A 22684-nucleotide genomic window follows, 5' to 3' on the forward strand; every position below is an offset into this window, starting at 1 on the left:
CTCTATTCATTTTAATTTTCTTTCGTTTTGAATTATCCTATGAAATATTTCTTCTGAACACCATGTTCTGACATAGTTTATAGAAGTATGTCCATGATCATCAGGATGTCCTCATGAAATTATGCCAGCAGATAGATGAAATATTGCACGAGGGAGAAAATACAGGATATCAGACTGGATAAAGGAAGGGAGAAAATCAATGAACAACAAATATTAGTTTGTATTTATTCTATTTTATTTCCTTTTGCATAAGTATTCATTTGTTCTTTTAGCATTTAATAATTTATTTTCTCTTATGTACGTAAAATTAAAATAATTCTTTTTACATAGCCTACAATAAAAATGATGTCTGCCAACCTGGAACATGGAAAAAAGTATTAATATAGGCATACATTTTACAAAAACAGAGAACATGCATCCAAGTACTATCAAGAAACAATGTACCAAATTCGCATGCAAATCGTAACTGTTAGGACATTTTTAATAAAGTAAGAATTAAATCGTATCTCATGCGAGTGTTTTGGTTACCCTGAAGAAAATAACATTGACAGAAGATAAAGTATACATTTTTATCAATGTTTAATTACTAAGTTTTTTCTAAGGATTATCTGTGAAAACGACAGTTACCCGTAACGTTCTGTTCTATGATACGGAATGTCTACCAGCGATATTTACCTCTAACGGTTATATTTCTTTATACGATCGTCTAACCGTTACATTGACTTTAGCACTGACTGACGATACAACTGAGAGTCTCTGTCTGTCTCTACGCGCGGTGTATTCAATTCATTCTCTCCAGGGACTCGCAAATTTGAAGCGTGGGTTGTGACCCCCACGCTCCTAGCTTCTCCTTACTTGTGCCCTTCAGTTTCTGCCATGTTTCTCTTGATCAACTCTCATGGGGCATTTTCCAGGTATTTTACCCATTAGAACGTCAACTTTCGTTGGCGAGGGTGGATATTAATGTTAAGGTACAGCTCTAGCATTTGTCTGGTGTGAAAAAGGAAAACCACGCAAAACCATCTTCAGGGTTGCTGACGGTGAGGTTCGAACCCACCATCTCGCAACACGGCCCGTACTACAGTCAATTCCCTCAGAATTTCGGAATACATCACTATAGAGCACAACAGATTAGGATAGAAACGTTAGATAACTGATAACAATTTTATTATTATTATTTATTTCAGTGGAAATAGTTTCACTTACTTGCCTATTTTTTTTCTTTCAACTATATTGAACGCAAGTAAGTCTGACAAATAATGTCTACAGATGAACAAGAAACCCTTTGTTCCTCTTCGACGCGCCCGGCCGGCGAGTTCAGCACCAGTGAGTTCCACTCGTTCACTCGACCGCATGGAATTTGAGGAAACCGCGAAGTGTGAAAAATGTGAATTTTTGTTTCTTTATTGCAAAAAATTATTCTGAGTTTTCTGAACGAGGAAGATGATGTATGATTTTATTATGTTGTGTGCGTACTTAATTCTCAAAAATAATTTAAAAGTGCGCGTTTCTTAAAGTTCTTTCTTTCTTTCTTTCTTTCTTTCTTTCTTTCTTTCTTTCACCGGGCGAGTTGGCCGTGCGGTTAGGGGCGCACAGCTATGAGCTTGCATCCGGGAGATAGTAGGCTCGAACCCCACTGTCGGCAGACCTGAAGATGGTTATCCATGGTTTCCCATTTTCACTTCAGGCAAATGCTGGGTGTGCACCTTAATCAAGGCCACGGCCGCTTCCTTCCCAATCTTAGCTCTTTCCTATTCCATCGTCGCCATAAGACGTGTCTGTGTCAGTGCGACGTAAAGCCAATTCTAAACTTCTTTCTTTCTTAATCCGTTTATTCTCCAGGGTTGGATTTTCCCTCAGACTCAGCGAGGGATCCCACCTCTACCACCTCAAGGGCAGTGTCCCGGAGCGTGAGATACTGGGTCAGGGTATACAGCTGAGGAGAAGGATCAGTATCTTGCCCAGGCGGCCTCACCTGCTACGCTGAACACGGGCCGTGTGGGGTTATGGGAAGATCAGAAGGGATAGACAAAGAAGAGGGAAGGAAGCGGCCGTGGCCTTGAGTTAGGTACCATCCTGGCATTTGTGTGAAGGAGAAGTGGGAAACCACGGAAAACCACTTCCAAGATGGCTGAGGTAAGAATCAGTTGACCTGCCAAGGCTGAGTGGACCCCGTTCCAGCCCTCGTACCATTTTTCAAATTTCGTGGCAAAGCCGGCAATCAAAATCCGGGCCTCTGGGGGTGGCAGCTAATCATACTAACCACTACACCACTGAGGCGGACGTTTCTTAAAGTTGATATAAGTTATAATGCGAAGTTTTATATTTAGATAGCTTTCTCTCGATACCATGTTTTCGTAAACGTAGGTAAGTACAGTCATCTATTTACTATTATTTTACGTTGTACCGACACAAGATAAGCCTACCAGCCGTGGCCTTGAACTGCCTGGTGTGAAAATGGGAAAACAAGGAAAACCATTTTCAGGGCTGCTGACAGTGGGGTTCGAACCCACTATCTATCGAATACAAGCTGATAGCTACCTGACCCAAACCGCGCAGAAAAAATGCTCAATGGTAAGTATTTTTCAGGAACTGTTATATACAGAGATAAAATTTGAACCTTATATTTTAGAAATAGTAGTAAGTGCTGTGAAATAACATGTTGTATTTACGTCGAATAGATTCTAAGATATTAATTTTTATATTGAAGAAATTGGTAGAAATTTTGATGAGCATGATTATAATTAAGTATTCTTAAGTCTACTTTAGTTAAAAAGTTTACTTTTCTTATCAGGATCAAGTAAACAAGGAAAACAATTGTTTGAAAAAGGGTTTCAAATTTTTACCCTGTCACAAAATTTGTAGCTAAAATTTTAGTCTACAGATTTTTATAAGTTTTAGTATGTTTCTTTTATTTAGAAATTTCTATAGTTAGAACAATGAAACTGTGAAGAAACGAAGATCACGCTTTGATAAGTTAATGAAACACTGAACAAGCCATTAGAAACTTCAAAATTATGATGATAGTACCAAAATGTGCATTTCTCTGTTTGAAACACTTCCCAGTTCCTTTGACTGGGGGACTTGGATTATGGATTAGCTCGCTCCTATAGTGGATTACATCAAGTTAACGTAGGAATAGATAGAAAGGGAAGAGCAGAAATTATTGTGAGTATGGCCAGAGAAATGTATATTAAAACGCATTAAGGACATTTTTTATGAAGTTCATAGTGGTAAATGTTTCTCTTACAAGGGAACAAACATTGTTTCAAACAGGAAACAAAGTATATGGCAATATTCTTAGGCAACTATGTCACTAATTTCACCAAGTTAACAAGCACACCAATCCAATACAGTAAGCCCAGAAACAAAGCAGACACTACAAGAAAAATATCGGATTTTATAAGATGGAACTATTGGAGGAGCTTCACATTACAGGCCTAGGAACCGGGCAGTTTCTTATAGAGAGGATTGTTTAAATGTGGTGCCTTTTCTTCCCCAATTTCCAATTCAGACTTGTCATTTACCTTATACAGCACTGCTGCAACTGCTTCCAAATTTTCTTTGATTGACAGAAAATGTATCAACTTCGAACTGAAACAAGTTTTCCTGGAAAAGGGGATTTCCAATTAGTGGACTATTTCACTCTTCTTCTTACTAATGAAGCAGTCGGAGTCTATTCAGCTACGGGACTTGTGTGCATGGCCTAAGAGCAAGTTCATGCACTCTGGGTCCAAACGTACAATTCAGGTCTGCCTACTTGCTAGGGGTTTCACTGCCGGATGAACACGTCGGTTATGAGCACCGGCTCGTTCATATCTGATATCTACATAACTTGTTTATGAAGTTATCGCGCATATCAAACGATCTTTCAGTCTGTAGCATGTGGGAAGATAAACACGTGACAAGTGCTCAAGTCCCTAAGAAGTATTTTGCTCGGACCTTGATTATCTCAACAGTTTCGATGGTACAGTATTGCATTTTCAAAAGGTGTGTGAAGTAGGCAACCAGATACTCACGAGTTGCAGCTGAGATCACACAAACACTTCACGAAGCAGCTGTCCTAACTTGGAATATTACAAGACGCAAGCTCATTCAGAATCTGGGATAGTGACTTTTACTTATTAGACCTGGAATACTTCTCTCCTGATTCCCACTCCATTTGATCGCCCTACGTTCCCTTCTTCACAGAGGTCATCTCACTTGCCACGGTAATGCCGCTGACAAAGGTTGTTGCGCTGAACCACCTGTTGTTCCGTCGTTCTACAGATTCAAGTTTTAAAATATTCAATGAGTTTGTTAATTTGGTGATATTTATCAAGGACCGATATGGTGGAATACCAAAGCAAAGTCACCTCCGTACAAGCCATGAATGCCCTTGGAGGAGTGGAAGGTAAAGGCTTCTACCATTGTTAACCTCGGCACGTGATGGGGTAGAGTGGTTAGCTCTACGCCCGGTCGCCTTTGCCCCCAGGAATTAACCTGGTACTCATTTTTGGTGTAGGCTGAGTGAACCTCAGGGCTATATGCACCTCCGGAAGTGGAAATCTCGTTTCTTAAATTCTGTGACTTCCTAACGGGGATTCGAAACCACGTCCTTCCGGGCGAACCGAGCACGCCTTTACCGCCTCGGCCAGGCAGCCCCTGGTGGAATACCGTACTTCAGAATCTTGCCGTAGAAGAATTCAATATACTAATAAGCCGGTTTTTCTGGTTATAACATTTTCAATTTTCATTCTACTTAGGTGACCTAAACGATTTCTCCCCTAAAATTGCTTTGTTTCTAAATCAGGCTGTAGCCCTCATGTTAACTCTGTCCTCTCAACTCTCTGCCCTCACTTTTTATTTGAAAAATGAAATCCTGTACTTTCGGTCGTGAATTATTCTTTGCCAGGTCTAGACTCAAACCCGAATACTTCTTCCGAATATTAAGCATAAGAATGTCCCATTCTCTGAAACACAACACGAAAGCAATACGCCTAAAATTGATTACTAGATATTTGCGATAATTTACTTTAAGAAGGGAGATAAGAGGAGGAAAATGCCCTCCCAAGCATCCAATAGCACTCGTAAAAGTGCCCCCACTTGCATTTTCCTTCTCTTATCTCCGTTTGTCTTTGGTTTTATAACTCTGTAATGATGTGCGAAACAGGAACTCGTAAACACTATCGATTATGGTACTCTAGGGCAACATCTACATCAATAAACAAAAATGCTTTTCTCAACTTTAGCAGTTATTTGTGTACAAAATACAGTACACATAACTATTCCGTAAATTCATGTTGCTGTAAAGCAAATAACTTCAATTGGAAAGTAGCTGGAGTTACACCGAAATAAACAATGCGTGAAAGTCTTTCAAAAATCACACACAACCGTTATCAAGAATTCGTGTTTCACTCGACATTTTGAGATGAAATAATTTATTTTACTTTAAGATGATGGCTTCTCTGCACTTCTCGAATAACTGCAGTGGAGATTTTAGTCTTTAGATATCTGGACGATTTTATCGGTACGTGTGACGAAATTCACGTAACTTACGTGGTAACTATATATTATTAAAGTAGTGAAGACGCTCTCGTAGAAGCTCAATCAATTCTCTTGTATCTCTTGTATTTGAAAAATTTGACTTCCTGCAGACGCATGAAGGTTCAACAGAAGTGAGAATGATGGTTGCAGATCGTCAGTCAGTCTTAAAACTAATCAAAGGTGAAAGATGACTGATCTTTCGAAGAAAGAATGTATCAACTAAAAGATAGACAAGGATTATAAAATGTGGGAGACTTAACGACGCCCTAGGCCTAACAAAGTTAATATCGTTGAGGAGAGTCGCGGGTTCATATCCCTGCTCGGGTGCCAAAAAAAGCTCGGAAGAGATTTATGGTTGACGAAGGGAAGCTGGAAAGGAATTATAAATGAGAGAAGTCTGGCGCAAAAGATAATAATAATAATAATTGTACCCCGTGCATTTAAAACTAGCGCCTTGTAGAAGGCCATCTAGATCAGGAAATCTGAAACTCATTTTGGAAATAGTTTGAACATTTCTCGACAGTTGTCGCTACTATCAACTTAGATGCGCCCTCTGGGGTGAAGATGAACTATTAATTTTCAAAGTAATTTTGTATGTCAAGGTTTCCTAAACTGAATTGTTTATAGTTTATTTTTGGTGTTCAAAAGTCATCTTCACTTCTATCTCTTCCCGCCAGCTGCCCATGAGAAAATTTGTACATTCATTTAAATAACAATCACGTTTTTCGATATTTATTTGATTGTCCAATGAATATTGTGGATGTGTCAGGGTTTCGACCCAGAGAAATCTAGAACCTTCCTCTCCGCTATAAAAGCTGGGACATTTGTGATCGCTCCAGTCTAGAGTGTGTACGTAACGGAGGTAGGGGGAAAGGGCTCCCTCGTCCATCTTCGGGAGGTCCACCAGCTCAAGGTAATGGCAGATTGTGCTTAACTACGTAATAGTCTTTGAAAGCTAGCTCAAGGGTAAGGTTTAAAATGTATTTCGCAATGTAACTTTTATTTTGAAATGTAAATTCAAACAAATCTAAGGAACTTTAAGGAATAAAGAGTAAGTTACCCTCTTGTATTCTCTCTCAACTTAATATTGAGGTGACTATGATTTTGTAACCTTTAAATCTATCTCTTTTTTAAACTTTCTATCCATCTAGTCACCTCCGTAGTATAGGCTTAGCCTCTGTAACGTCGGGCCATAAGCCCACATATGGTTTTAGTATTTTCATGTGAATTTCAAGGAGTGCAAGTATTTGCCTCCTAACATGTTTCTTTTCGGCCAGTAAATTTAACATTTTGTTTTTACCAAAGGCCATATAGAATGGGTACTTCTTACTCCTGTTAATCTCAATTTCATTCTTTTCATGTTAAAGCAATTAGACTGTTGAGCCGATAACACAGTGAATACTGTTTGTTTTGTTAAATGTAGGTTGTGCCTTTGATAGGCCTGGAACATGTATTTTTCGAGAATAGTCTCCTAAAGTTTAAATCTGTAGAGCAAAGAAGCTTTTCCACTGATGCAAAAATTGGCAGATCCGTCTCCTTGACTGTTGGTTGAAAGGAGCAGTAGTGCTCTTGTAAAATTTGTTGTTGATTTTTCTAATTTTTGTTACCCAAGCTCACGAGCTAGATTTTGTACCTGATTTGTTATTTTCTTAGCAAAGTGTAAAGTTTAAAATAGAAAAAAAGAAAGAAAAATAAATATAGCTCAAATTTTAAAGTTTTAAATAAATCTTCTGACTTTTGTGTATCCACCCATTCATGCCCGCGCATTCTTTCACCTCTCTGCTCCACAAAATCACGATAATAATAATAATAATAATAATAATAATAATAATAATAATAATAATAAAATACAAAATACGGGGACATCACTCGAGTAGACAAATTCAAATGCCTGGGTGAGATCATCATGAAAAATGGATTGGACAAAGAAGCACTTCAGGAGCGAGTACGCAAACTGGAAATAGCCTACCAAACATCCCGCACAATCTATAACAAAAAATGCCTTTCCCAAAACACCAAGATACGTCACTATGAAACAGTTCTGAAGCCAGTAGTTCTATATGCAGCCGAAACCCTGTCTCTAAATGCCAACAAAGGACTCCTTGAAGAACTGGAGAAAAGAGAACGCAAAATTGTGAGGGGAATCTTGGGATCAAAGTACAGAAATGGAATCCATCAAAAGAGATCCAACAAGGAAGTCTACAGCAAAATAGAGAAAATTACCGACACAATCAGAAAAAGACGGGCACGATTTTACGGTCATCTGAAAAGAATGGACGGAAGAAAGTTAACTAAAGAAATCTTTCACTTTTTTGATTCAAACCCCAAAACCACAATTCCCTGGTTTAGAAATACCAAAGAAGACCTGCAAATGCTACATATCTCAGCTGAAGACGTCCTTAACAGAGATCTCTTCCGCAAGAAAATATTGACGAACGGGATAAACCGAGACGAGCAACCGAAGAGAAGACACGGTGCCCCTTGGACAGAGGAGCGTAAGCAGGCCCACCACACAGAATGAGGGAAATTTGGGCTTTAAAGAAGGCCAAGTTCAGTGTCAAATGCAACAAGACTTAACGTGGTCCTTGATGACCCCAGCGAATTATATAATAATAATAATAATAATAATAATAATAATAATAATAATAATAATAATAATAATAATAATAATAATAATAATATCTATATGCCTCAGAAAACTTAACTTTAGGATGTCATTATAAAATTGCAGATATTACAAAACAAGAAGGTAAAATCCTTAGGGAAAGTTTCGACCCCACGCAAGAAAATTGAATTTGGATCAAAAGGCGAACTATAGACCTCTACAGTAAATATTCACACAGACTGTACGGAGGAGACGTTTGAACACAGTTTTAGGATGGCTAATATGACTCACAGGAAGATTATTCAATTTAATAAATTCTCAGTAGGAGAATAAATTGTCTGGAGGAAACAAAAAGGGACCTAAATGAATCGAACATCGAGGAAGACATGATGAAAATCGCGAAGTCTTCAGGACCTCAGTAATAAGCACACTTTTATGGTGAAAGCTAGCAACAAGGCTGGAACAAAGTGGTCAGAAGAACGGAAGAGGAAACACAGTGAGATCATGGAGAGATTTTGGAAGAATAGGAAGGCGAAAGTCATCAAGTCAATGAACAAGTTCCAAAGTGCTCTGTGAATGGGCATAACGAAACAAGAAGAAGAAGAATGTTATTTATTTTAGATCCCAATAACTACTTCTTTTTACGGTTCTCGGAGACGCCGAGGTGAAGACAGGAGTTCTTTAACGTTCCGGTAAATCTACCGAAACGAGACTGATGTATTTGAGCACCTTCAAATATCACCGGAATGAACCAGGATCGACCTCTCGAGTTGGGCTCAGCCGTCTGAGCTACTCACCCCGGTAATATAATAATAATAATAATAATAATAATAATAAATTCGAAAGAAAGGCAGGTGATGAAGGTGGGCCTTCAGATCTTCTTTGAGAAAACAGAGTTCATATTGAACATCAAGTTCTATATAGAAGAATATTACTGTATCATTAATAATGACCATTGGCTGCAATAAATCATAATTTTAATGAACATCAACCTGGCGCCCGATGGTGGAGGAAAAAATGAAACGGACCGGAAAGTTCAACACAGAGGCGAAAGGATCACAGCCGACATCTCCGACAAAGATACCTTCGCATCCCGAATCAGTAAAATGGTGTACCAACTAACCAGAAGGATCTGTATCTCACAGCGCCAAGATCAGACACTACTGCACGGCTCTGAGGCCTTATATACAGACGAATGCCTCGCAGTGAATAAAAAAAAAAGATCTGACAGAGAAATTGGAAATCAAAGAACGAAAGATCTTGAAGAAAATCCTAGGTTCTGTCAAGGAAAATGTAGAATTCAGGAGAGGACATAGCCACAAATATACACGCACAAGGGAAAGTTCACCGACGTAATTCGGAATAGGTCATCTGACCCTAGCGTACACAGGCAGATTGAGCCACCGAATTTTCAGCCATTTTCTAGATAAGAAAACCGAGGAAGTCTGTTTCATCGAAATAGAGACGGTCCTGAAAGAAGTCGGATTTATACATGAAGATATTGTGAAGCGGAATCCTCTTAAGCAGAAACTCCAATCGCATAAGGATTCATAGACGCAGTAACATTTAATTATTCCAAACATTTTTGGGGGCTTTTCCGTACTTCAGTGGAGTGAACATCAGAAGGAAGGAATGTATCACTGCATCTGCACCTGCATCAGTCGTCGTCGAGTGCTAACGTACGTGATTTGCGCTACTGGTCGTATTTAATACCTCTTTTTTTTGCGTTTATCTCATTCTATCTGTAAGACAATGTTACATTCAGTATTACTAGTTGGTAGACTCCGATGGCAGAGTACAAGTGCGTCACCAAGTATATGTGGCAATGGATCCCTCTTGCCAACAGGGTACAGTTTCGACTGGTGGTGATGTTCATGTATGGAGACTGTTCATTTGGGATGAAATAGGGAAACCCTGGTACATCTGCCAACGTCTCTCAACAGCGAATCAAGCGATACAAGAATCTGCTGTCAGATCATATCCATCCACTCATTCGCCTCCAGTGCTCTGCCGAAGACCTTTACCTACAGCATGATAATGGAGGGGCCATCGCTCCCAAATTGTGGATGATTGGCTCGATGAAGACTCCATAGATACTTGTCTGGGCCCCCAAGCTCACCCAATCTCAATCCTACTGAGAACATCTGGGACGCTGCCGAGAGAGATCTACGCTCCCTCGACTCTACTCCGACTAATCTCCGTGTAGTATGAGAGGCTGTGTAGTGGTCATGGACCAGTACAGCTCCCCAACGTTTCTGGTGCCTTGTGGAGTCCATGGCACGTAGTATCACTGCCGTCATCAGGGCGACAGGGGTTGCTACGCACTATTAGTCAGCCATCTCTTATTCAGTTGCTCATCACTATCATCAGTGTTCATCAGTATGCAATATGATGGTGTATTGTTGTTTCTGGTCGGCGTCAGTCAGCTGTTAATTCTGAAACGAACTGCGAGAGGAGCAGGAGTCTGACGTGTCGACCATGTTCGCGAGTACGAACTGCGCGAAGTGAGTTCACTTGTAAATAAATGTAAATAGTAGTGAAATAAATTTTGTCAATACTAAAACACGCCACCTTCCTGAGTAGTCATTATAGTTTTAAGTTCTCTGATAACCTGCCACAATATGGTTATCAGCAGAGACAGTCGGAATAATAGAAGAATCTGTTGACAGCAACTCTTCCACTTTACCTGATGTAAAGTTTAGTTACCAAAAGCAATTTGTAAGTAATAAGGGAGTCATTTATTTACAGTTCTAGTTCCCACGTCAGTTGATCGCTTGTTTTCCACAATAAAAATCCATATATAGTGTGGTGCTGCTGAATTTGAATTCATAATAACGTTTAGAATGGGTAATCCCTTTTTTATAATAACGTTCGTAACTTAATGCGAGTCTCTTCTCTTTATAATAATAATAATAATAATAATAATAATAATAATAATAATAATAACAATCGTTTTCTTGGCAGAGTCCCTTTCAATTGTGATGAGAAATGTATATCTGTGTAACAACACCTACGTTTTCAAAGTTAATAATAGTTATCAACAATGAAATTGATATTTAATGGTGGATTTTCTTTGTGTAGTAGCAACTGGCGTTAAATATGTCATGCGTGCTCTCTTAACTATGAGAAATAATGGAGATAATTACAGTTATCAACAATAATATAAAATGGAGGATTTCCTTGATTATCAACTGACGTAAACTGGAAGGAATAATGAATATGTCATGCAATATTGCTCCCTTAACTATACGAAGTATTGGAGATAATTACAGTTATCAGCAATGGTAAACAACATGTAATATAAGTACCTATTTTCAACGGTTGTTGGAGATAATTATAATGGTTATGATAAATATCTATGGATGCGTAATGGGACACTATTCAAATACTAACCAACGACTAATTATAATTACGATAAGTATGATAAGGTCAACTGTTATGAAGCACAATAAGTAACTGGGCACTGCTTGCTTTACAATAATATCTTATACTTATTAGAATGAATTGCTCTCTTGACAGTAATGGATATTCAGTACACTAAAGTTTAATTTCGTAATCACGAATGGCAATCGATGTGATGTGTGAATGCCCTCAATATCACAGTACCACTGTCGTTGATCGAACTTTGGTTCATTCATTAAAAGTGGTAAAACAAATCCTGGAGAAATGCTGTCTGCATAATTCAAATTTCCTTAAGTTCATTCAGTCAATATGACCAATCTGTCTTTATAATGATATATAATGTTTGATATAAAAGGTTCAGCAGTTAAGCCCAGTACACCATAAGTAATATTCAACGCATAAATGCTCACGGCTTTTAAATTTAAGTTCACACATCACTGATATAGGATATAACAGGTACCTTGTTTGTTCCCAATAATAAATCTCGTTTATCGAGGGTAAGTTGATTTATTAGCAATGAAATAATAATAATAATAAATAATGTCGGATAGTACAGGGTTATCGTCGGCTAGAGGACCAAGTTTTCAGAATGTCAACCCGGGATAACTTTCCAGAAAATTAATTATTATTACTATTATTATTATTATTATTATTATTATTATTATTATTATTATTATTATTATTAATGAAAAAGTGGTCTTGTCTTAGATAGAGAACATACTGAACATATTTATAATACATCTATTGGAACACACAAGATTAATTCAAACAATCATCGAGTGCGAGGCAACCATGACAAAGATCGTCATGCTCGTCAACTTAGTCATGCAGGAACTTCGGTTTAATCTGGCGATGTATATTTACGAAGTATAAAATGTCCGTCTCTGTGGCGTAGTGGTTAGTGTGATTAGCTGCCACCTCTGGAGGCCCGGGTTCGATTCCCGGCTCTGCCACGAAATTTGAAAAGTGGTACGAGGGCTGGGACGGGGTCCACTCAGCCTCGGGAGGTGAACTGAGTAGAGCTGGGTTCGATTCCCACCTCAGCCATCCTGGAAGTGGTTTTCCGTGGTTTCCTACTTCTCCTCCAGGCAAATGCCGGGATGCTACCTAACTTAACGCCACGGCCGCTTCCTTCCCTATTCCTTGCCTATCCTTTCCAATCTTCCCATCCCCCACCAAGGCCCCTGTTCAGTATAGCAGGTGAGGCCGCCTGGGTGAGGTACTGGTCATTCTCCCCCGTTGTATCCCCCGAACCAATGTTCCACGCTCCAGGACACTGCCCTTGAGAAGACGGTAGAGGTGGGATCCCCCGCTGAGTCCGTGGGAAAAACCAACCCTGAAGGGTAAGGAGATCAAAAATGAAAGAAAAAGAAATATAAAATAGGGACTTCGGCATCCCGGAAACCCTAGAGTTGACCCCCAAAATCAAGACAACCGGGTATACCTGGACGGTTGGTCATCCCATCGCCAATGGCAATTAATATGAAATGGATTATTACCTTGTTTATAACTGTATTGTGAATGTCTGTATAAACCCAAATAGAACGCCACACACAGTAATAACAGGAGTTTTCTGTCTTTATAGTTATAACTAACCTCTGCTTCTATTGAGTTTTATTTAAAACGTTAGCAGTATGCATATTAAAGGATTATTTGTCCTATAAAACAATAAAAACGGGGGGGGGGGGAATACCATTTGAAACATTAACACATATCGTTATGGATATATTTACCTACTTATCTACAACAGAAATCAACATAAAGTAGGAGGCTGCAATGTTAAATTAACCAACGCTTGTTCAATAATGAAAAGTCCGATTCATTAAGGGGTGGAGATAGTCGTCTTTAGAATCACAACACATATTTGCTTCGAATACGGTTTATTTATCAATACTACAAATCTATATGTAATTGTACTACCATTTTAAGTTTAGTTGCAACATAGGAATGAATGTATTCGAAGAATTGCTCCACTGACGACAACTTTCCCGCTAGTTAGAGCTAGGTCTATTTTTTTAAAAATAATATAATAAGCTATGTCCAGTAATTGGTAAATATTATTTTGGAAAAGTTATCTTATGTTTTATTAATCTCAATTATCTACAGTAATTTTAGGTGACAAAGTTTACTAACTGGAACAAGTTCAGCTAACATGTCAATATATATCAAGGTACCGTTTTAATAACTCTCATAGCTAACGTCTAATAGGGGTACTTGAAGTTATTAAACTAATTAACTAGTAGAAACCATGTGCTTTATGATCTCCCTCTACAATGACAATCCACGATTGTCGGGGAGAATTTTATTTCTCAACAATTGTAGTCCATGCGTAATGGGGAACAACTGTCTTATAAATAAAACAGATGTTTGTGAAGGTTGGCAAGCAGTATACTGTAATATGAGGAATGTTGTGGTCATATTAACTAATTGGGATAAACTGTACTTGATTGTAAATTACATGATAAACGATTGCATTCAATTTTGATCTCTCTACTTTACGTGTCTTTATTTGTCAGATACGTTTTCTTATCAAATAACAATCAACACATTATAATGGAGCACATGTCCTTTTCAAATGACGACTTTAACGTTTGTTCCACAGAAAGTCAATGATCAACAATAGCAATCATTATGGAATATGACATTTCCACTTCAGTATTAACTTTCATTCACATTGGATTCGATAAATTATAAAATATATGGGAATGAACATGAAATGTGCGATTGCCCACTTAAAATGATACACTAATTTGCTTGAAAAGATTTCAGTTATTAATTTCGACTTTTATTTATTTATTTATTTATTTATTTATTTATTTATTTATTTATTTATTTATTTATATCGTGTCAGAAGCAGAGTTACATATAAAGAGTTACGCCTATAGAAAATGAATAAAAATACATTTTGCACCAAAGGTTCATACTGTGGTGCACCAGAAATTAGCAACGTGGCTTTTAATTGTAATGTGGGACGACAGACTACTCTGTCGTGATCAATTTAGAATACTAAGATATACTTGGTAGTAACTCACCCACTTATATGGCATACGCCTTACCTTACTGGTCTCTAGAATAGCAAGCAATCGGACAGCAAAAACTGATTATTTAAAAAAAGTTGAAGTACTTTCTTAGAAAAGTAAAGTGGTTGAGGAGTGTATTTTTCCGACAGTCAACAATTTACAGAAATATTATGAACGAACTATGAAAGATAGGAACTTCATTTATTTTCAGTTGTATATGTAGAATACAATAATAAATGCATTGAGTATTTACTTATTTATCAACATGATCTGGAAACGTATTTGATAAATTTGACGTATTTCTCCACATTCCTCAAGGCAGTATTATTGGACCTTTATGTTTTCTTATATATATCAATGATATGTGTAAAGAAGTGGAATCAGAGATAAGGCTTTTTGCAGATGATGTTATTCTCTACAGAGTAATAAATAACTTACATGATTGTGAGCAACTGCAAAATGACCTCGATAATGTTGTGAGATAGATTGTAGGCAATGGTATGATGATAAACGGGGTTAAAAGTTAGGTTGTGAGTTTCACAAATAGGAAAAGTCCTCTCAGTTTTAATTACTGCGTTGATGGGGTGAAAGTTCCCTTTGGAGATCATTGTAAGTACCTAAGTGTTAATATAAGGAAAGATCTTCATTGGGGTAATCACATAAATATGATTTTAAATAAAGGGTGCAGATCTCTGCACATGTTTATGAGGGTATTTAGGGGTTGTAGTAAGGATGTAAAGGAGAGGGCATGTAAGTCTCTGGTAAGACCCCAACTAGAGTATGGTTCCAGTGTATGGGACTCTCACCAGGATTACTTGATTCAAGAACTGGAAAAAATCCAAAGAAAAGCAGCTCGATTTGTTCTGGGTGATTTCCGACAAAAGAGTAGCGTTACAAAAATGTTGTAAAGTTTGGGCTGGGAAGAATTGAGAGAAAAAAGGAGAGCTGCTCGACTAAGTGGTATGTTCCGAGCTGACAGCGGTGAGATGACGTGGAATGACATTAGTAGACGAATAAGTTTGAGTGGCGTTTATAAAAGTAGGAAAGATCACAATATGAAGATAAAGTTGGAATTCAAGAGGACAAACTGGGGCAAATATTCGTTTACAGGAAGGGGAGTTAGGGATTGGAATAACTTACCAAGGGAGACGTTCAATAAACTTCCAATTTGTTTGCAATCGTTTAAGAAAAGGCTAGGAAGGTAACAGATAGGGAATCTGCCACCTGGGCGACTGCCCTAAATGCATTGATTGATTGATTGATTGATTGCCATTAAAATATATTTGAAGTTACTACATTTTCGTTTTCAAATCAGGAGACGGACTGAGTTTACAAAACTTTGAGGGAGAGGGGGGAGTCTTTTTGTAATTGTGATGGGAGCTCATTTTCATGATAGTAATCATTGCTATATAATAAACACTGCTTTCAAACTTCAGCAGGCACAATTTCTCTCAATGCAAATATGGGCTTTGGAAATTACGGAAAACAATATTACCTATACGATTATTTTAACGGCTTTTTCTGCTGGCGCTATTACAGTTGGGAAAATATTTTTATACAGTCCTTATGTTCGACATTTGTCTTGTCTTCCATCTATTCTTAAATTTTCGAAATATAGAAAACAGATTTTTGTTCCTTTTGATGTGGAATGTCCAAAAATATAGTTAAAATTCCGCTATGGAACACATAACAGTGAAAACCCCGGAGTTTGTTCAAGAAAGTTCAGCTTATAAAAAGGTTGATAAAGTGTATGCAATGAAACACTGCCCAATTGATTTACGAATTAATGAGAATAAATTATTTAGTTATTGGAATAAGTCCAGTTACCAATAATTTGTATGCAGGTTACGGGATACTGTTTTCTTTACAATAACAACGAATTGCACCTGCTGGGAATAAGTTCCATTAACAACAGTTGCGATCAATATGTAACGATGTAATTGTTTCGCAAGCTTCTTGGGAAAATAGTGGAATATCAGAATTGCATTCATTAATGTACGGCATATTGGAGAGCTTCACGCTATGAAACACATATTCTCACGCCTGATGAATTATTAGAAATGACAATCAGTAGGAAATTGCTCTGTTAACGCTCAGTTGTGTTGTCTGTTGTCTCGTTGTTCAGAGTGGCAATCAATATTTTAAGAAGGCTTAGTTTCAATAATAATAATAATAATAATAATAATAATAATAATAATAATAATAATAATAATATCATGGAGAGATGTTTACAATACCAACGTGTACTTTTGTTGTGGATAACATTTATTATCAGTGTTGGCATGATTCATCTTTCTATATCAACTTCCATTTTTGTAGACGAATTCTTATGACGAGTTCTTGTATGAACAGTGCAAATAAATTTCAGTACAAACATAAGCTAATCCAGTTCTGTCGTCGATAATCGTAAAGCATTGTGATGGGAGGCACTTTTCTTTCCGAAATAGTAAGGTTGGAGTAAGTTCCACTATGAAACCAAGGACAGTTTACAGATTATGTTCAGTTAAGAAATATTCTCGAGTATTGATGCAGAGGCCGACTGATTAGGAACCCCAGGTTACGGTGCCTGGTATTTCCACAGATACCGTACTGGTGTATATCAAAATGAGCAACTGCGTCGTCCTCCTTACTAGAGACTGTCCACCCTTCCCCCTATAGCAATAATCACCACTACCTCTTTCAAATATCGTAGTAAAAATCCCATTTACCATACATATTTACTAGTGTTCCAATCCAGTCCACTAATGTTATCCAAGACCTAGGTGTTTTATTAGATAACATTAGTACTACATGTAAACAATATCCAGAAGTCTTTCGGTCTCCTAATTCGTTGTGTCAAATCTTTCCAGAATATAACAGCTATGAAAACACTCGAAGTCACCGCTCGAGTTCAACCGCTGTTAGGATCGTGTAAATCGTGTAAAAGCATTCGATAGGCTCCCAAATCAGTTTTTGCATTTTATTAACTCAAAATTCAGTGTTCCTGCAGACGAAATAGATTACATGCGAGTTATGGAAATCTTGGGCATTCATACCTTTGAATCAAGAAAAAATGTATATTGATGTATCATTCTTGTCTAAAATCTTGTCAGTAAATGTTTATGCCCCGACGTTATTTGTGAGATATTCCTTAAAGTTCTCATTAATAACATTCGATCATATTGCTGTTCCTTATCGCAGTACAAACTGGTAGTCACTACAATGCAGTGGATCATCTTCAGCGTTCCGTTAATATGCTTCCCAGGTTTTGACCTTTCGAACCGTACTCCTCAGAAAATGAGGAATATTGTATTTGGTACAGCGTGTATTTCATCTTGTAGTACTTTGTTTTTATTATTTCACCTTACACACTGTTACCGCTATCAACGTTTAGAGATACACGTTAAGTGAGGGGTAGAATATTAACACATTTAAGGTAGGGGGGAACAGGGATCATATTTAATTTTCTTTCACAAACTTGGTCATCTGTAAAGAGCATGTTTTTCTTTGAAAAAGCCAATTTTAAGAATAATTTTACATAATACTAAGTTTTAAAAAATGCAGTCTGTCTGTCTTAACCAGTTAGTTTTCGCCAATATGAGCATGAAGGCAGCAGTTCACCTTCGACTTCATGTTAGGTACAATCTAGCAAACTATTTTCACACACAGACACAGCTTACAGAAGATGTTCCACGCCACTATCGGGCCTAAACAATTAATGTAAAATCTGTATTTAAATTATATAGAGTAAAATTAATTTTCTCTGTTTATAGCGTATGTTACATGGGGAGCGGGGCCCTATACCTCCTCTCCTAAAACTCACATCTGTTTCGAAGTAATACTAACTTAGTTGTATTTGAAATAATCTTGTTATTAGGATATATCATCAACTACTGGTAATTTTAAGCCAATGTTCTGAAGTGTTGATGTGAATCAGCAATGGACAAAACTGTAGAAACATGAACAACTCTTTTTTGTATATTATTTTACAATCTGCTTTGCGTCGTACTGACACAGAGAGGTCTTATGGTAACGAAAAGAAAAGGGCTAGGATTGGAAACAAAGGGACCGTGGCTTTAATGTATGTACCGCCCCAAAATTTGCCTGGTGTGAAAATGGAAACCGTGGAAAATCATCTTCAGGGCTGCCGACATTGGAGTTCGAACCCACTATCTCCCGAACGCCAGCTCACAGCTGCGCGACCTTAACCGCACGGCCACTTGCTCTGGGAAGAAACAACTAACTTTGTTTGCAAACAAGTTATTTTGATGGAGTATTTCCAATTGATTTCTTTCACCTGTCTTCAGTAACCGACTGGTCATCGCTCTTTGTTCATTCTCACATCACTACGTCAGCATTGAAAAGCTTTTGTTTCTGAAGATATAATCAAATATCATAAATAGCTATAGCCTACGGCATTTGATTTTACGTCTCGCTGACTACTTTTGCGATTTTAGAGACGCCGAGGTGCGGGAAATAGTTCTTTTACGTGCCAGTAAATATACCCACACAAGTAAATATACAACAGGATTGAGCCAAGATTGAACATGCCAACGTGGGGTCATTCAGCTCGGTACGGTATAGTAAGGTAAAAGTGGATGGTTGTAACAAAACTTCCAGTCCGTTGGTACAGACTATTGTCTTAAGAGAAAGCACAACTACGCAAAAATTCCCTTAATTCAAAGAAAAACTGGAAGAGTTTCGGCCTTTCCAATAATGAGAGCATCGGCTAAAAGAAGGGCCGCGATGGGAGTGAACATGAAATACAGTAGGCCTATCTAATATCGTCGGGGTCGGAAGACAACAAGAAATGGCCAAGGGATGTCCCAGAGGAAAGATGAAAGTTAGGAAACCGGTAGGCTACAAGTAAGAGGAAGTAATGCTCAGCTAGGGGACTCATGGTAGTCGCCTCTTACAACAACCAGGGGATACTGTGGATGTATTGTACCACCTCTAACCACAGGGAGTTACTTAGCGCCTTTAAAGGAAATTTGTGTCGAATTATTTTTATAGAAAATGCCACTCAACACTTGTAAAAGTATTTTCCCTTTATAGATGGACATGCTTCTGAAAGAAGTGACATTTAAAATATATTCGCATCCTTCGCTCTTTACAGCCGTACCTCTTACGGTACGGTACTTTACTTCAAATTGTATTATGTTGATTTCGATAATTTATGATATGATATTTTAATGTTTTACCGAAATTAACATCGGCCGAACATTTTATATTTCACACAGCAATGCACTATTCATATCACTAAACATCTCATTAGAATAGAGAATTTTCTGCTTTTAACAATAGCATTCAGTGTACAATGAAGATGAACAAATCTATTTTCAGCAGTACCGGTACCTTAGTTTGCAAATAATACACTGATCATCAGTTACGAGGTAATACATTTGTATTGCTCTTACTTCGATAGCGCGCTCTCTCGCAACAACATTCACATTGCATTTCCAAACATATAAGTTATAAGATACGTAATAGAGTCATTAGGTTCGTGTACTGGCCGTCTAGTGTAATGTCAGCGGCGGAACTTTAGCAACGGGCACTTTTCAAATTCTGCCCCCCCCCCCCAAAAAAAAGCCTAATCTAGTAACGAAACGTTGAAGATGATCAAGTCGAAATCGTCCGAATCACCACGACGGGAAAAAGACGCGAAAAGACAGGTCAAAATACTATGTGATCCTTGAACTGTTAGCGCCAGTCCACGAACAGAACATATTGAATGTAGTACGTACACAGGTGTACACTGTGTTGTCTACACTGCAGGCGCCAGTCCAAGAACCCATTGACTGTAGTACATGAGTGTATGGCGTGTTGCGTACACCGTAGGCGCCAGTCCACGAATTTATTGATGGTAGTAGTATTTCTTACAAATAAAGAACATCCGTCCGGTCTGCAGATTTCAACGGTAACATTAATGTAATTGTAGAATTTGTTCTAAGCTCACACTAGTATTCAACATGAGTAATTATGTCCATTATAGAGCTTTAGGAGGATATGTTTTATGTCTACAATATCATCCCAGATTGCGGAATATGTCCTGATTCAACAATAATAAACATTGAAGATCCACTAACGAGCACATGGAAGTTAATTTTCGTATGAAAAATAAGATAATGCTTTCTAGATATTTGTGATAATTTACTTTAAGAAGGGAGATAAGAGAAGGAAAATGCCCTCCCAAACATCCAATGACACTCGTAAAAGTGTCCCCACTTGCATTTTCCTTCTCTTATCTCAGTTTATCTTTTGTTTTATAACTATGAAATGGTGCGCGAAACAGGAACTCGTAAATACCATCGGTTATGGTACTCTAGGGCAACATCTATATCAATGAACAAGAACACTTTTCTCAATTATCAACTTACGCAGTTATTTGTGTACAAAGTACAATACGCATGATTGTTACGAAAATTCATGTTTCTATAAAGCAAATAACTTTAATTGGAGTGTATCTGTAAATCCTGTAAATCTTTCACATACAATCATTGTCAAAAATTCGTACTTTATTCGACATTTTGAGATGAAATAATTTATTTTGCTTTAAGATGATGGCTTATCTGCAATTCTCAAATAATAGAACCGATAAATTGCAGCGGATATCTCCGTCTTAAGATATCTGGGCAATTTTATCGCTATACTTGACGAAATTCACGTAACGTACGTGGTAACGTACAATTAAAGTAGTGAAGACGCTCTCGCAGAAAGCCATTCAATTCTATTGTGAGGTGAATTATTTTAAAAAGTCAATTTTCTGCAGCCGAATGAAGGTTCAACAGAAGTGAGAATGATTGTTGCAGATCGTCAGTCAGTCTTAAAGAAAGAATGTATTAACTAAAAAATAGACAAGGATTATAAAATGTGGGAGAATTAAAGACTCACTAGGTTTAACAAAGTTAATACCATCGAGGTCGGAAGAGAATATGGTTGCCGAAGGGAGGCTGGAAATGTAATATAAAAGAGGACAGCCTCGCGCAAAATAATAATAATAATAATAATAATAATAATAATAATAATAATAATAATAATAATAATAATAATAATAATAATAATAATAATAATATGCTGCAGAAACCTTAACTTTAGGTCATTCTGAAACTGCAGATATTAAAAGAGAAGAACGAAATATTTTTAGGCAATTTTTAGCCCGTCACAAGAAAATGGAATTTGGAACAAAATAGTTAAAATCCAAGAAATTATGAGTCGTAGTTTTTCACCATAGAGTCCAAGAGGCCATAAGTGGTAGTTCTCCATCATAAAGACAGAGATGATCTGAGTTGTAGATTTATATAATGAAGACCGAGATTGTCTGAATCGTAGTTTTACATCATAAAGAAAGAGAGGGTCTGAGTCGTGTTATTTCTTCATAACAATCGAATGGGTCTACCCCTAATTTTTTATCATGAGCAAAGATAGTACTGAGTCGAAGTTTTGCATCATAATGGCTAAGAGTGTCTGAGTTGTAGTTAGGGTCTGGGACGTAGTGCAAACAACAATTGAGAGGATTTGGGTCGTTGTATTATATCATACAAAAAAAGACAGTCTGATATTCAGTTTCACATAGTAAGGACTGAAAAGGACTGAGCGGTAGCTTTATTTTTTTAAGACCGGGGGCGTCAGAGTCGTAGTTTTACTTCTCAAGGACTGGCAGGACAGAATGTACTGAAGTTAGGGCCTCGGTCGTAATTTCACATTATAAACACTGAGAGGGACTGGGTCGTAGTTTTACAACATGAAGACCGAGAGCATTCAGGTCGTGTTACTTCATAAAGACCCGGAGGGTCGGAGTCGTAGATTTACATCACAAAATCTGCGAGGACCTGCGACATAGGTTGTGTTACTTCATAAAGACCCAGAAGGTGCGAGTCATAGATTTACATCATACAATCTGAAAGGACCTGTGTCATAGTTTTACATCATAAAGACCGAGAGAGTCTTAGGTCGGAGTCGTAGGTTTACATCATAAATACTGAGAGGGTCCGACAGTATTTTTACATCATAAAGACCAGGAGAATATGAAGTGATGTGAGGCATGGGTAGTAGTTTAAAATAAAAACCGAGAGGATAAAGAACAAGAGAGTGTCAGATTCGTAGAATTCCATCATAAATACCGAGAGGGACCGAGTTGTAATTAGAGTCTCGG

The 22684-nt window shown here is 37.6% G+C and overlaps 1 long non-coding RNA gene across 1 annotated transcript in view; it reads right to left on the bottom strand.

Moving 5' to 3' along the window:
* Window positions 1-221: 221 nt before the first annotated feature.
* LOC136867183 (uncharacterized) overlaps window positions 222-22684 on the bottom strand; it is a 242519-nt gene continuing 220056 nt past the window's right edge. Inside the window, exon 3 of the long non-coding RNA XR_010859634.2 lies at window positions 222-357. This is a non-coding gene — a long non-coding RNA (uncharacterized lncRNA). The remainder of the gene's footprint in view (window positions 358-22684) is intronic.

The sequence above is a fragment of the Anabrus simplex genome, chromosome 3 (genome assembly GCF_040414725.1).
Source record: "Anabrus simplex isolate iqAnaSimp1 chromosome 3, ASM4041472v1, whole genome shotgun sequence".
Taxonomy (NCBI): domain Eukaryota; kingdom Metazoa; phylum Arthropoda; class Insecta; order Orthoptera; family Tettigoniidae; genus Anabrus; species Anabrus simplex.